This window comes from Macaca nemestrina, assembly GCF_043159975.1.
Source record: "Macaca nemestrina isolate mMacNem1 chromosome 8 unlocalized genomic scaffold, mMacNem.hap1 SUPER_8_unloc_2, whole genome shotgun sequence".
Classification (NCBI taxonomy): domain Eukaryota; kingdom Metazoa; phylum Chordata; class Mammalia; order Primates; family Cercopithecidae; genus Macaca; species Macaca nemestrina.
The window spans coordinates 277,946-295,122 of NW_027257566.1; the positions used below are offsets into that span (position 1 = coordinate 277,946).

The following is a 17,177-nucleotide window of genomic DNA, read 5'->3' on the forward strand; positions in this document are numbered from 1 at the left end:
GCAAACAGGGACAATTTGACTTCCTCTTTTCCTAATTGAATACCCTTTATTTCTTTCTCTTGCCTGGTTTCCCTGGCCAGAAGTTCAACACTATGTTGAATAGGAGTGGTGAGAGAGGGCATCCCTGTCTTGTGCTAGCTTTCAAGGCGAATGCTTCCAGTTTTTGCCTATTCAATATGATATTGGCCATGCGTTTGTCATAAATAGCTCGTACACAATGCATGGGCTTCATCCCTTGCATCCCAGGAATGAAGCCCACTTGACATGGTGGATAAGCTTTTTGATGTGCTGTAGATTTGGTTTGCCAGTATTTTATTGAGGATTTTTGCATGGATGTTCATCAGGGATATTGGTCTAAAATTCTCTTTTTGTTGTTGTTGTCTCTCTGCCAGGCTTTGGTATCAGGATGATGTTGACCTTATAAAATGAGTTAGGGAGGATTCCCTCTTTTTCTATTGATTGGAATAGTTTCAGAAGTAATGGTACCAGCTCCTCCTTGTACCTCTGGTAGAATTCGGCTATGAATCTTTCTGGTCCTGGACTTTTTTGGTTGGTAGGCTATTAATTATTGCCTCAATTTCAGAGCCTGCTATTGGTCTATTCAGGGATTCAACTTCTTTCTGGTTTAGTCTTGGGAGAATGCATGTGTCCAGGAATTTATCCATTTCTTCTAGGTTTCTAGCTTATTTACGTAGAGGGGTTTACAGTATTCTCTGATAGTGGTTTGTATTTCTGTGGGGTCAGTGGTGATATCCCCTTTATCATTTTTTATTGCATCTATTTGATTCTTCTCTCTTTTCTTCTTTATTAGTCTTGCTAGCAGTCTATCAATTTTGTTGATCTTTTCAAAAAACCAGCTTCTGGATTCATTGATTTTTTGAAGGGTTTCTTGTGTCTCTATCTCCTTCAGTTCTGCTCTGAGCTTAGTTATTTCTTGCCTTCTGCTAGCTTTTGACTGTGTTTGCTCTTGCTTCTCTAGTTCTTTTAATTGTGATATTAGGATGTCAATTTTAGATCTTTCCTGCTTTCTCTTGTGGGCATTTATTGCTATAAATTTTGCTCTACACACCGCTTTAAATGTGTCCAGAGATTCTGGTATGATGTATCTTTGTTCTCATTGGTTTCAAAGAACATCTTTATTTCTGCCTTCATTTCGTTATGTAACCAGTAGTCATTCAGGAGCAGTTTGTTCAGTTTCCATGTAGTTGAGCAGTTTTAATTGAATTTCTTAATCCTGAGTTCTTGTTTGATTGCACTGTGGTCTGAGAGACAGTTTGTTATAATTTCTGTTCTTTTATATTTCCTGAGGAGTGCTTTACTTCCAACTATCTGGTCAATTTTGGAATAAGTGTGATGTGGTGCTGAGAAGAATGTATATTCTGTTGATTTGGGGTGGAGAGTTCTGTAGATGTCTATTAGGTCTGCTTGGTGCAGAGTTAGGTTCAATTCCTGTATATCCTTAACTTTCCGTCTCGTTGATCTGTCTAATGTTGACAGTGGGGTATTAAAGTCTCCCATTATTATTGTGTGGGAGTCTAAGTCTCTTTGTAAGTCTCTAAGGACTTGCTTTATAAATCTGGGTGCTCATGAATTGGGTGCATATATATTTTGGATAGTTAGCTCTTCTTGTTGAATTGATCCCTTTATGATTATGTAATGGCCTTCTTTGTCTCTTTTGATCTTTGTTGGTTTAAAGTCTGTTTTATCAGTGACTAGGATTGCAACCCCTGCCTTTTTTTGTCTTCCATTTGCTTGGTAGATCTTCCTCCATCCCTTTATTTTGAGCCTATGTGTGTCTCTTCATGTGAGATGGGTCTCCTGAATACAGCAAACTGATGGGTCTTGTCACCACCAGGCCTGCCCTACAAGAGCTCCTGACTCTTTATCCAACTTGCCAGTCTGTGTCTTTTAATTGGAACATTTAGCCCATTTACATTTAGGTTAATATTGTTACATGTGAACTTGATCCTGTCTATTATGATGTTAGCTGGTTATTTTGCTCATTAGTTGATGCAGTTTCTTCCTAGCATCAATAGTCTTTACATTTTGGCATGTTTTTGCAGTGGCTGGTACCGGTTGTTCATTTCCATGTTTAGTGCTTCCTTCAGGAGCTCTTGTAGGGCAGGCCTGGTGGTGACAAAATCTCTCAGCATTTGCTTGTCTGTAAGGATTTTATTTCTCCCTCACTTATGAAACTTAATTTGACTGGATATGAAATTCTGGGTTGAAAATTCTTTTCTTTAAGAATATTGAATATTGTCCCCCCCCCCCCACCCCCTCTTCTGGCTTGTAGAGTTTCTGCCGAGAGATCCACTGTTAGTCTGATGGGCTTCCCTTTGTTGATGGGCTTCCCTTTGTGGGTAACCCGACATTTCTCTCTGCCTGCCCTTAACATTTTTTCCTTCATTTCAACTTTGGTGAATCTGACAATTATGTGTCTTGGAGTTGCTCTTCTAGAGGAGTATCTTTGTGGCGTTCTCTGTATTTCCTGAATTTGAATGTCTGCCTGCCTTGCTAGGTTGGGGGAGTTCTCTTGGATAATACCCTGCAGAGTGTTTTCCAACTTGGTTCCATTCTCCCCATCACTTTCAGGTACACAAATCAGATGTAGATTTTGCCTTTTCCCATAGTCCCATATTTCTTGGAGGCTTTGTTCATTTCTTTTTACTCTTTTTACTCTAAACTTCTCTTCTCACTTCATTTTATTCATTTGATCTTCAATCACTGACACCCTTTCTTCCAGTTGATCGAGTCAATTACTGAAGCTTGTGCATTTTTCATGTAGTTCTCGTGTCATGGTTTTCAGCTCTAGCAGGTCATTTAAGGACTTCTCTATATTGGTTATTCTAGTTAGCCATTCGTGAAATCTTTTTTCAAGGTTTTTAGCTTCTTTGCTATGGGTTCGAACTTCCTCCTTCAGCTCAGAGAAGTTTGATCGTCTGAAGCCTTCTTCTCTCAACTCGTCAAAGTCATTCTCTGTTCAGCTTTGTTCCGTTGCTGGAGAGGAGCTGCATTCCTTTGGAGGGGGAGCGGTGCTCAGATTTTTAGAATTTTCAGTTTTCCTGCACTTCTTTTTCCCCATCTTTGTGGTTTTATCTACCTTTGGTCTTTGATGATGTTGATGTACAGATGGGGTTTTGGTGTGGATGTCCTTTCTGCTTGTTAGTTTTCTTTCTAATAGTCACGACCCTCAGCTGCAGGTCTGTTGGAGTTTGCTTGAGGTCCACTCCAGACCCTGTTTGCCTGGGTGTCAGCAGTGGAGGCTGCAGAAGAGTTAATATTGCTGAACAGCAAATATTTCTGCCTGATCGTTCCCCTGGAAGCTTCGTCTCAAAGGGGTACCTGGTTGTGTGAGGTATGAGGTGTCAATCTGCCCCTAGTGGGGGTATCTCCCAGTTAGGCTACTCCAGGGTCAGGGACCCACTTGAGCAGGCAGTCTGTCTGTTCTCAGATCTCAAACTCCGTGTTGGGAGAACCACTACTCTCTTCAAAGCTGTCAGACAGGGACATTTAAATCTGCAGAGGTTTCTGCTGCCTTTTGTTTGGCTATGCTCTGTCCCCAGAGGTGGTGTCTACAGAGGTAGGCAGGCAGGCCTCTTTGAGCTGTGGTGGGCTCCACCCAGTTCGAGCTTCCCTGCCACTTTGTTTACCTACTCAAGCCTCAGCAATGGTGAGCGCCCCTCCCCCAGCCTTGCAGCCTCCTTGCAGTTAGATCTCAGACTGCTGTGCTAGCAATGAGGGAGGTTCTGTGGGCGTGGGACTCTCCAAGCCAGATGCGGGATATAATCTCTTAGTGTGACGTTTGCTGAGACCCTTGGTAAAGGGCAGTGTTAGGGTGGGAGTAACCCAATTTTCCAGGTGTTGTGTATCACGGTTTCCCTTGGCTAGGAAAGGGAATTCCCTTCCCCCTTGCACTTCCTGGGTGAGGTGATGCCTCGCCCTGCTTCAGTTGTCACTCTGTGGGCTGCATTCACTGTTCTACCCCCACTGTCCAACAATCCCCAGTGAGATGAACCCGGTACCTCAGTTGGAAATGCAAAAATCACCCGTCTCCTGTGTCACTCATGCTGGGAGCTGGAGGTTGGATCTGTTCCTATTCGGCCATCTTGGAACTGCCTCTCATCACTCCTTTAATGAACAAAAGGTTTTAGCTTAGATATCTTCCTGTTTGTCAAGTTTTTCTGATTTTGACTTTTTAAAATATGCTGTCATATACAAGAAACCCTTGGATATAAAATGCCATGAATATTTCTCTTTTCTTGCAGTCATAACTTTGGTGGATGTCATCAATTAATCTCTGGGTTATAGCATGTTTTCTTGAAAGTGGTCCACAGTCTATTTTGGGCATTGAGAATTTCATCAAACTTAAGTGAATGTTTCTACAAATTGAAGGCATAGTCCCATTTGATGCTTTATTATTTGCATATATTGCTTCCACAAGACCATTTCACGCAAAGACTTGCTTGTCCCCACAGCCAGATCATGAATCAATTGGCCAAAAATGGGAAGGTTATCTCTAGAATGTCTATTTGATTCCATTGATCTCTCCATCTTAATTAAGACAGAATATGCTGTGTTAATTACATAACATCACTGCACATTCTCAAATCAGAAAGTGTAGTTCCAACTTCTTGTCATTCAGTTGCTGAATGATCTTATCTCCCAGATGCACATACTTGGAAGTACTTCTCAACACACACACACACACATCCAGACACAAAGACACAAATACATGCACAGACACAAAATGTTTAATATGTACACAATTGTTAACTGGCATTGTTTTACATGAAATAAGGCAAATGTGTAGCCCCTGCCCTAACCCAGTTCCACTCCTATCATATTTGCCCATAACACTGATTAGTAAATCTGATTCAACTGTTCTATAATCACAATTTAAGCTATGTCCATTAAATTCCCTGAGGAATGCAAAAGGATACAACCTAAGACACAAAACTTAATTGACTACTGATATTTCATTGGTAAATTGGGTAATTGATGGGTAAATGTAATGGAACCAGTGGGTGGGCATTAGTTATGGGGTGAAGCAGCAAGATACTTCATTATTAAAAGGCGTTTGAAAGAAATTGAAACACAAGACTGTGTGTATTCAGCTGAAATAAAATTAGAAAACCCTGAAATAAATCTCACTTCAGGTGTAAAAAAAAATGGCATTAGGGGAGATTCTGGGTCAATCTTCCAACTGTGCAAACTGGATCTTGGAAGCAGGATCCCTTTCCTGCAATGAGACTTGTTTATTGGTGGTGGTGTTTCAGTGGAAATGATTTTGGAGAATGGCCCCTTCCTTTTGTGTATCTGCTGATTAGATTTCATGGGAAATCTGGGGTTTTAAACTCTATTTAAATGTTAACATAATTCATTCAAATGGCAAAAAGTCAACGGGTTCTTTGATGTGGAATCATCACAGATCCCTTTCTTCTTAGGTACAGTTATTAAAGTTGACCTACCAGAGTGAAACAATTGTGGAGAATGGCCCCTTCCTTTAGTGTATTTGCTGATTAGATTTAATGGTACATTTATCATTAGGTACAGTGATCAAAGTTGACCTACCCAAGAGTAGAGATGTCCAGGACAGAACTCAGGACTCTGTAGAATCACAGAATCTTGGGTGCAACACTGTTCAAGCACATAAATATGCTCATTCAGAGGGTTTCGGTATGACATGTGTGTGAATTGCAGTGTAATGAGCATGACATGCAGACAGGTTATCAAGTGGACTCACCTCAAATTCAGTTATGGGCATTACAGAACACCGATGCCAAGGTCCTGGATCCAGAGGAAAGAAACTCCAGCGTCCTGTGTAAAGCCATGGCATCTGGATTTCTCACGCTTCTGGGGATCATGCTCCTGAAAACGGTGACTCCTTCCTCCTTGTGGAACATCTTTCTCAGCAGTGTTCATTTCTTCTTCCAGGACTCTGTCTAACAGAAAGGGGAAGCCTTCTGATAGAGCACACCTGATCCATGAAAAGAAAAGGGAAAGAAAGGAGGCCAAAGGTCACGCTCCCCTCATTCCACCATCCTCCCTAAAATCATCCTGATTTCATGGGCCCCGAGACCGGGGATGCTTCTGTACACCTCGAGGCCTTGGCGCCTGGCCTAAATTCTATTCTCTTTCTCATTATCTGAAAAATTTTAAGAAAATCCCTAGAGCCAGGATCTTTATTCCTAGTAAGCCAAAAGTCCCAAAGAAACACCCAAATTCTGTCCCTCTTAGTTTGGGAAACAAGTCTACCTTCATCAGCATGAAATTTTCCACCAAATGTGGTAACTGCAAGTCCACCACACAATGCTTAACTGGAACTGGAAGCAACATCTCAGATGATGAAAAATAGATGCAAGAATCCCTAAGACAAATGGTTTATTTTTCCCTTTCTTACTAAAACAGCTGCCAGTATTAACAATGGTATGCAAATCTCTTTTAGACACCCTGCTTTTAAATCTCTATGTTTCTTCTTGAGACAGGGACTCACTCCCATCACCCAGGCATTTACAGTGTTTAATTCTGGTTATATGCTATTCTCAAATTTAGAACCTTTTATTTCATCTCTCTCAAATGTTGATCCATTATCACATACATATGAAAATGCCATCTCCCATGCTGTGTGATATGTTGTTTTTATTTTCATCCTTTCTTAAATGAACCAAAGGTTTTAGTTGGCATAGATTGTGATTACTCAAGTTTTCTGATTTCATGATTTCTTAAATTGCCGTCATACGTCCGCAATCACGGGAAATAGAATGTCATGAGTATTTCTCTTTTCTTGCAATCATAAATTCAGGGAATGTCATCATTTGGTATGTCGGTGATTGCATGATTTCCTGAAAGTCTTTCACAGTCTAATTTGTGCACTGAGTATTTCGTCTAACTTCAGTGCATGTTTCCAACACTTGATGCTTTATGATTTGGCTATCTAGCTTCCACAAGAGCATTTCCTGCAAAGGCATGTCTTGTTCCCCACTGGCAAGTCATTTCACTCAGATATAGAATCAATAGGCTGAACATGGAAAGGTTATCAATGGAATATCTATTTGACTGCATGGATCTCTTCTTTGATATTAAGGAAACAAATACGCTGTGTTATTAACTGTACTTCATTGACGATTCTCAAGTCAGAAAGTACAGGTCCGACTTCCTGTCCTTCAATGCCTGAAAGGATGATCGTATCTGCCAAAAGCACATAGCTGGAAGCACATCCCAGCTCAAACACACACACACCCAGACATATAAACACACACAAAGAAACACTCACACGGGCATGATTGTGCATGTCCACAAGCTCACGCAAGCAAACACACACACACAAACACACACACTGTTTTGTAAGTACAGAATTATTCCCTAGCAATGTTTTAAGTAAACTAACGCAAATGTGACACATCAGGAGTCCATGAACACTGGCACACTCACTTCTCTGCAAGGGAGGACCAGGAGATCCAAAGGGAAGAACAAACACAGCAAGAGGGCTCTGTTTGTGTGCCAGTGATCTCAGGGAAAGTCTCCACCCACACGCAGGAGTGCACGTGCACACACTCACACACACATACACGTACACACACACACCCACAACGGGTTCGCGCATGCACACACACACACACACCATCGCATACACAGTCAATCCTACATAAAATAATGAGGAGCCCAGGTTTCTGTCTATACAAGAGGGACAACTGGATAGTGATGGCTGCGTTTCAGGATGAGCCCAGACATGGGAAACATCAAGTTTTGGAGTCGTGAGTCTTCTGAACCTGTGGAGGGATTGTCTGTGTGTTTGTTTTCATGGTAGATGACATTCAGTGTGAATTTCTGAATACGACATATTGCGCTGTAGGGTTGCACGTGAGGTTATTGCAGGTGACTGGGTTGACCATTTTCTCTTGGGGTGTGTTTCATTCGTCAGTTGTTGGTGAGCACCAGAAGTTGAAATTGTGCAAACGTGGGACATCTGTGGATCCTTCTCGCCACCTTGAGTAGTGGAAACTGGAACGCATTTGAAGGGAGGGTGTTCTTCTTTTGAACCTGCCTCGCCGTTTTTACATTGCTTGTTGAACGGACCTCAGGCGCCCTAGGACTTGTGCCCTTGGTGGAACCCACAGAATGCTGGAAGCAGACAGACAGACAGACACACTTGCCTATTGAATGCTGTCCATTTCCAATGAATTGAAGTGGAAAATCATCCCACTGGTATGTGAGTCATTTGGAAGTAAGTCGTACTGATAATAAAGGGAATCAAACACAGGAGCGTGTGTGTATTCAACTAAAATAAAATCAGCAAGCACTGAAATAAATCTCATTTGGTGTGTATAAAAATGGCATTTGGGAGATTCCGGGTCAATCGTCCAGCTGCGAAAGGTGCATCTCTGAAGCACAGTCCCTGACCTGCAATGAGACTTGTCCATGCGAGGTGGTGTTGCAGTGGAAATGATTGTGGGAAATGGCCCCTTCCTTTTGTGTATTCGCTGATTGGATTTCAGGCTCCATTTCTCATTCGGTGCAGTGATCCAAGTTGACCAACCCGAGAGTAAAGATGTCCAGGGCATAACTCAGGGCTCCGTACAATCACAGAATCTTGAGTGCAACCCCGCTCAAGCACACAAATGTGCATATTAACAGTGTCTCTGTGTGACGTGTGTGCAAACTACAGTGTGATGAGCATGACTGGCAGACAGGTGATCCATTGGGCTCACCTCAAAATCAGTTATAAGCATGAAAGAACACCGATGCCCAGGTCCCGGCTTCAGACACAACACCCTCCAGCGTCTTGTGTGAAGCCACGGCATCTGGACTGCTCATGCTTCTGGGGATCATTCTCCTGAAAATGGTGGCTCCTTTCTCCCTGTGGAGCAACTCTTTAAGCAGCGCTTCTTTCCTCCCCCAGGACTTTTTTCATCGGGCACGGGAAGCCTTCTGATTGAACACACCTGCCTCACGAAAAGAACGTGGAAAGAAACGGGGCCAAAGGTCACAGTCCTCTCATTCCACCATCCTCCCTAAAATCATCCTGATTTCATGGGCCCTGAGGCCAGGGTGTTTCTTTACACCTCGAGGCCTTGGCGCGGGGCCTAAATTCTGCCTCCTTTCTCACTCTCTAAGACATTTTGACAAAATCCCTGGAGCCAGGATCTTCATTCCTGGTAAGTCAAAGGGCCTGAAGACACACCCAAATTCTGCCCCTCCTAGTTTGGGGAACATGTCTACATTCATCAGCTTTAAATTTTGCACCAAATGTGGGAACTGCCAGTCCACCACACAATGCCTAACTGGAAACGGAGGCAACATCGCAGATACTGAACAATCCATGCAAGAATCCATGAGATAAATGTCTTCTTTGCACCTTTTCCTACTGAAACAAGGGCCAGTAGTAACAATGGTGTACAAACCTCTGTTTCACTCCCTGCTTTTAAATCTCTCTGTTTCTTTCTTCTTGAGACAGGGCGTCTCACTCCCGTCACCCAGGCTTTTCCAGTGTTTAATTCTGGTTGTTTGCTTTTGTCAAATTTAGAACTTTTTATTGCATCTCTCTCAAATGTTGATCCATTATCACATACATATGAAAATGCCATCTCCCATGCTGTGTGATATGTTGTTTTTATTTTCATCCTTTGTTAAAGGAACCGAAGGTTTTAGTTGGCATGGCTTCCAATTATTCAAGTTTCTTGATTTCATGATTTCTTAAATTGCCTTCGTACGTCCGCAACTACTGGAAATAGAATGTCATGAGTATTTCTCTTTTCTTGCAATCACAAATTCGGGGAATGTCATCAATCAGCCTCTCGGTGATTGCATGATTTCCTGCAGGTCTTTCACAATCTAATTTGTGCATTGAGTATTTCATCTAACTTCAATGCATGTTTCCAGCAGTTGATGCTTTATGATTTGGCTATCTAGCTTCCGCAAGAGCATTTCCTGCAAAGACTTGTCTTGTTCCCCACTGGCAAGTCATTTCACTCAGATATAGAATCAAGAGGCTGAACATGGAAAGGTTATTGCTGGAATGTCTATTGGATTCCACGGATCCCTACACACACACACACACACACACACACACACACACACAGACACAGGTGTACAGTCATTCCTACATAACATAATGTGGTCCTCAGGTTTTTGTCTATGCAAAAGGGACAACTGGTTAGTGATGGCTGCATTTCAAGATGATCCCATATCTAATATGTTGTTGTGGAGTTGTGATTATTCTGATCATGTGAAGGGACTGTCTCTGTGTATGTGTTTTCACAGTAGATGACATCCTGTGTGAATATCTGTATACTACATTTTGAGGTGTAGGTTTCCCCCTCAGGTTACTGGATGGATTTGAATTTATTATTCTGTCTTGGTTTGTTTTGATTAGTCAATTGGTAGGCAAGAGTAGGTGAAATTTTGCTAATGTGGGATATATGTGAATCATTCTTGTGAATGTGAATAATTGAAACTGGGATGCATTTGTAACATTGGAAGGGTGTTCTTATTTTTTACCCCAACTTTTTTTGCATTTGTTTTCAACCGACCTCAGGTGCCCTGGGTAGAACCTAGGTAATTCTTGGAACAGACAAACAGATGCTGCTAATTTTATGGTGTCAGTTTAAGTTTAAAGGGGAAATTTTCTCACCAGTATGTAATTCATTTTCAAATATGTTATACTTATCATAAATGGAATAATACACAATACTCTGAAGTGTATGACTATGAAACTACAGTCAAATTAGGAAGTTCTTAAATAAACTGCATTTCATGAGTAAAGGATGGAATTTTCGGAAATTCTAGATCAACCATCCAGCTGTGAAATCTGTGTCTTTGAAGCAGTATCCCTGTCCTGAGAGTTGTTTTTCTCTGGTGGTACTTCAGTGGAAACTAGTTTGGGGAATAGCCCCTTCACTTTTTATATTTGCTTGTTACTTTTCATTGTAAATCTCTGTTTTTAAACTGTATTTAAATGTTAATAGAATCCATCCCAGTAAAACATAACCAACAGGTCTTTTCATTTCTAATCATCACTGATCAATCTCTTGTTAGTTATGGTGATCAGTTTACTTACCTGAGAGTAAATGACACCTGGGCAGAACACAGGGCTCTATAGAAAAGTACAGAATCTTGAGTTCAACCCTGTCCAAGCATCAAAATGTGTATATTAACAATGTGTCTGTGTGAATTGTGTGTGAAGTAAAGTGAGATTAGTAAAACTTGCAGTAGATTATAAATTTGGCTCACTTTGTAATCAGTGAATGAGCTTTAAAGAATATCAATGACCAGCCTACCCCCCAGAGATAAGAACTTCCAGTGTCTTGTGTGAAACCATGGCATCTGGATTGCTCATGATTCTGAAGATAATTCTGTCCCCATGGTTTCAGAATCACTGCAGGTGGTGGAAACAGATAACACATCAGTCCCTTGCTCTCTCTGTTCTCTTCACTCAGGAAAACTCTCACTGGGACCAAGGAAAATCCTATGGTTTCCTAGGGAGAAGGATTTTTCTCAGGAGAGAAGATGGTGGCTCCTTCCTCCCTGTTGAGCCTCTTCCTCAGGATTGCCCCTTTGTCTCTCCAGGACTCTGTTCATCAGACCCAAGATGTCCCCTGGTTGAGCACATCTGGCCTATGAACAAATAAGGGGAAGGAATGGTTCCAAAGACTGTACTATGCTCACTGTACCATCCTCTCTGAAACTATCCTGACTTCATGAGCCCTGGGTCAGAAGCTGTTTCTTTATACCTCTAGGCTTTGCCTCACAGCCTAAATCCTGCCCCATTTCCTACATCCTGTAAATTTTGACAAAACCTGTAGAGTCTAGATCTTCATTCCTGACAGGCCAAAGGGAGATACACCAGAATTCTGTCCCTCTGAGACTGCAGGACATCTCAGCTTCCATCAACATGAAATTTTGCATCAAATATAGTTACTGCAGGTCCACCTCACAACGAGTAATGGAAGTTGAGACAACATCTCAGACCCTGTACAATTTTTGGCCAAGCTCATTTAGTTTGGCAATGCTTTTACTCTATAAATCAGTTGTGAAAACACTTAGGATTCATATTATTTAGTCTTTTAATCAGTCTGTTATTATTTTCAATGTATTTACTACACTTTAGCTTAGTATTTCTGATAAACTTGGATGCAAAATTCTCAATATAATAGCGGCAAACCAAATCCAGCAATACATCAAAAAGCTTATCCACCAAGATCAAGTCGGCCTCATCCCTTGGGTGCAAGACTGGTTCAACATATGCAAATCAATTAATGTAATTCACCACATAAACAGAACTAAAGACAAAAACCCCATGATTATTTCAGTTGACTCAGAAAAGGTCTTTGATAAAATTCAACATTCCTTTATGTTAAAAACTCTTATGAAACTAGGTATTGATGGAACATGCCTCAAAATAATAAGAGCCATTTATGACAAACCCACTGTCAATATCATATTGAATAGGCAAAAGCTGGAAGCATTCCATTTGAAATTTGGCACAAGGCAAGATGCCTTCTCTCACCACTCCTATTCAATATAGTGTTGGAAGTTCTGGCCAAGGCAATTAGGCAAGAGAAAGAAATAAAGCATATTCAAACAGGAAAAGAGGAAGTCGAACTGTCTTTTTTTGCAGATGACATGATCCTATATCTATAAAATCCCATCACCTCAGCCCAAAAGATTCTTAAGCTACAAGCAACTTCAGCAAAGTCTCAAGATACAAAATCAGTGTGCAAAAATCTCAAGCATTCTTATACACTAACAATAGACAAGAAGAGAGCCAAATCACAAATGAATTCCCATTTACAATTGCTACGAAGAGTATAAAATACCTAGGAATACAGCTAACAAGGCAAGTGAAGGACCTCTTCAAGGAGAACTACAAACCACTACTCAAGGAAATAAGAGAGGACACAAACAAATGGAAAAACATTCCATGATCATGGGTAAGAAGAGTCAATATCATGAAAATGGCCATACTTCCCAAAGTAATTCATAGATTCAATGTTATTCCCATAAACTACCATGGACATTCTTTACAAAATTAGAAAAAACTACTTCAAAATTCATATGGAATGAAAAAAGAGCCCATATACCCAGGACAATCCTAAGCAAAAACAACAAAGCTGGAGGCATCATGCTACCTGACTTCAAACCATATTACAAGGCTACAGTAACCCAAACAGCATGGTAGTGGTACAAAACAGACACATAGACCAATGGAATGGAATAGAGATATCAGAAATAAGACTGCACATCTACAACAATTTTATTTTGGATGAAAACAAGCAATGGGGAAAGGACCCCCTATTTAATAATAAATGGTGCTGGAAATACTGGCTAGACATATGCAGAAAACTGAAACTGGACCCCTTCCTATACAAAAATGAACTGAAAATGGATTAAAGATTTAAATGTAAAACCCAAAACTATAAAAATCCAACCCCATATAAAAGTGGGCAAAAACTTGGCACAGTAGCTCATGCTTGTAATCCCAGAAGTTTGGGAAGGTGAGGTGGGCAGATAACTTGAGGCCAGGAGTTCAAGATCAGCCTGGCCAACCTGGTGAAACTCAGTCTCTACTGAAAATACAATAAATTAGCCGGATGTGGTGGCAGGTGCCTGTAATCCCAACTACTCAGGAGGCTGAGACAGAAGAATCGCCTGAATCTGGGAGGCAGAGGTTGCAGTGACCCGAGATTGTGCCACTGAACTCCACCCTGGGTGACACAGCAAGACTCTGTCTTAAAAAGTGAAAATAAAAATATTTTTAAAAGTGGGCAAAAGATATGAACAGACACTTCTCAAAAGAAGACATTTATGCAGCCAACAAACATATAAAAAAAAAAAAAAAGCCCAACGTTACTGATCATTAGAGAAATACAAATCAAAACTACAGTGAGATGCCATCTCATGCCAGTCAGAATGGCGATTATTAAAAAGTCAAGAAACAACAGATGCTGGTGAGACTGTGGGGAAACAGGAACACTTTTACACAGTTGGAGCGAATGTAAATTCAACCACTGTGGAAGACAGTGTGGTGATTTTTCAAAGACCTAGAAGCAGAAATACCATTTGACCCAGCAATGCCATTACTGGGTATATACCCAAAGGAATATAAATTCTTGTATTATAAAGATACTTGCATGCATATGTTCATTGCCACACTATTCACAATAGCAAAGACATGGAATCAACCCAAATGCCCATCAATGACAGACTGGATACAGAAAATGTGATACATATACACCATGGAATACCATGCAGCCATAAAAAGGAATGAGATCATGTCCTTTGCAGGGACATGGATGAAGCTGGAAGCCATTATTCTCAGCAAACTAATGCAAGAACAGAAAACCAAATACACATGTTCTCACTTATAAGTGGCAGATGAACAATGAGAAAACATAGACACAGGGAGGGGAACAACATACACTGGAGCCTATCTGGGGGTGAGTGGGGAGGGAGTGTATCAGAATAGCTAATGCATGTGGGGCTGAATACCTAGGTTACGGGTTGATAGGTACAGCAAACCACCATGGCACACACTTACCTATGTAACAAACCTGCACGTCCTGCGCATGTATCCTGGAACTTGAAATGAAATAAAATAAAATTTTTTAAAACTTTGTTTTTTCTAAGTCCTGTTTGCAATTTTCAACGTGAACTTTCTAGTAGTCATTTATCATATATAGAATTATATAGTTGATTTTTGAACAACCATGGTTCTGCCATTCTTTAAAATGCAAATTCTTTATGAGTGTGTGTATATGTACACATATGTGTGTATATATATTTGTGTGTATATATGTGTGTGTATATATATGTGTACATGTGTGTGTGTATGTGTGTGTGTATATGTGTGTGTGTGTGTGTATGTGTGTGTGTGTGTATGTGTGTGTGTATATATATATATAAAAAATGCTCCTGGTCTTCTGTTTGAGTAGGCTGAGAAGGAGGAGGGGGAGGAGTGGTTGTTCTTGCAGTCTCAGAGGTAGCTAGGTGGAAGAGAATCTGTACAAATGAACACATGAAGTTCTTATTTGTAAGTGTGAGTTAAATAATTGTACACCTGGACATAGAAGTGGAATGACAGATACTAGAGATCTGGAAGGGTGAGAGGGTGGGAGGGGCAAATAATAAACAATGGTTCAGATATCTGGATTCCTTGATCCCAAATGGTGTACAATTATTTCTCTTTAATTTGTGTTCATTTACCAGCAAGTTTGAGAGGAGTGAGCCAAGCTCAGAAAGGCATTCAGCCCTAAAATCGGATGTGCATGGCAATGGGCAGAAGTACCCTCTGCCTTTCTCAGAACAAATCCAAGCTTCCTTTATACCCCTTACCCACAGGAAAGTTATCTTCCAAAATGTATTTCTGCTGGAGGCAAAATGTTTTATATTTTATGGAAAAAAAACTTGTAACTTGGTAAAACTTAGAAATTAATATTGGAAAAACAGTAGGGCACTCTCTTTGGGACATAATCTTTGAGACACTTCAGCAGCATATACAGCTTGTAATTCATCCTGAGAAAATCCAGACATCATAAACTTGAGAATGTTCATGAGGAATAGAAAAGTACACATTTACTCACATATTTTACATTAAAGTTTATCAAGGGTAGAAATTCAAAAATCTGTTTTACTATGAATGTTCATATGAAAGTACAGACATTCACCTAAATTTTCCTGAAATTATTTAAAAATTAATTTGTCATTGGTAACAGAAACTTCCAAACATCTCCATTTTACAAGTCTCATTATCCATATTTTCTCTAAAATATTCAGAAGTAGAAAACAAAAATATAGATTAAAATAGCTCATATTTTTCAAATTTAAAGTAATTGTTCAGTAACTGGGAAGAAAGGTTTACACAAATTGGAAATTCTGTATGTATATAGAAATTAATAAGATGAGAAAATTATGGCAAATAATAGGGGGCTTCAATAAGTTCATGCAAAATAACAATTGTGAAAAAACTATGCATGAACTTTTAGCTTATGCATCAAAACACACATATACTAGTTTATTTTAACTTTTTTTTTTTTTTGAGACAGGGTTTCACTCCCCTCACCGAGGTTGCAGTGCAGTGGAGCAATCTTGGCTCAAAGTAACCTCTGCTTCCCAGGCTGAAGCAATTCTCCTGCCTCAGCCTTCCAAGTAGCTGGGACCTTGTCTGGCTAATTTTTGTATTTTTTGTAGAGGCTAATTTTTGTATTTTCTGTCGAGGCAGGGTTTCGCCATGTTGCCCAACCTCCCAAAGTACAGGGATTACAGGCATGAGCCACCATGCCTGGCCCTGTTTTAACATATCTGAATAGGATTTAAAACATCAGTCTGAAAAGAGCCACATGAATTCTGCCAAACTTGAATTCTGCCAAACCTGAAACAAGAACAAACATCAAAATTATGGTGAAGCTGGGGTACAAAAAATGGTGAAATAAATTATTCTTTATGAAAAGTCTATGGGAAAAATGACCTGAAGGATCAGTCGTTTACAAACGGATACCTTATTCTAAGAAGAGATAAGACAATGTTGAAGATGAAGCCCACAGAGGAGGGGCATCCATTCCAATTTTTGAGAGAAAAAAAAATGTTTCTATGCCCTAATTGAGGAGGACTGACAATTAACAAGAGATATTATAGCCAACACCACAGACATCTCAATTGGTTCAGCTTACACAATACTGACTATAACGTGAAAGTTGAGAAACTTTACATTTGATGAGTCCCGAATACCCTTGTGCCTAGATCAGCTGTGGACAAAAGCAGAGCTATTAGTGACTATTTTGAACAAGCAGAATCAAGATCCTGAAGCATTATTTTGAAGAATTATAACAGGGAGTGAAACTGGCTTTATCAATAGGATCCTGAAGGCAAAGCACAATTAAAGCAATGGCTACCAAGAGGTAGAAGTGGTCCAGTCAAAGCAAAAGCAAACTTCTCAAAAGCAAAAGCCATAGAGGTTTTGGGGATGCTCAAGGCATTTTGCTTGTTGACATTCTGTAGGATCAAAGCACCATAATATCTGCTTAGTAGGAGAGTTCTTAGAGAAAATTAGCAAATACTTTTGCAGAAAAGTGCCCTGTAAAGCTTCACTAGAGAGTCCCTCTGCACCACAACAACACTTCTGTTCCTTCCTCTCATCAAACACCGGTAATTTTGCAAGAGCTTTCATGGGAAATTATTAGGCA

At 40.3% G+C, this 17,177-nt stretch overlaps 1 protein-coding gene across 5 annotated transcripts in view; it reads right to left on the reverse strand.

The window, feature by feature from the left end:
- LOC139361100 (SH3 domain and tetratricopeptide repeat-containing protein 1-like) overlaps nucleotides 1–17,177 on the reverse strand; it is a 131,284-nt gene that overhangs the window by 100,304 nt on the left and 13,803 nt on the right. For all 5 annotated transcript variants that reach the window (XM_071089579.1, XM_071089580.1, XM_071089576.1 and 2 more), the window contains one exon: nucleotides 5,744–5,977. The gene's annotated coding sequence lies outside the window, so the exon portion shown is untranslated. The remainder of the gene's footprint in view (nucleotides 1–5,743; nucleotides 5,978–17,177) is intronic.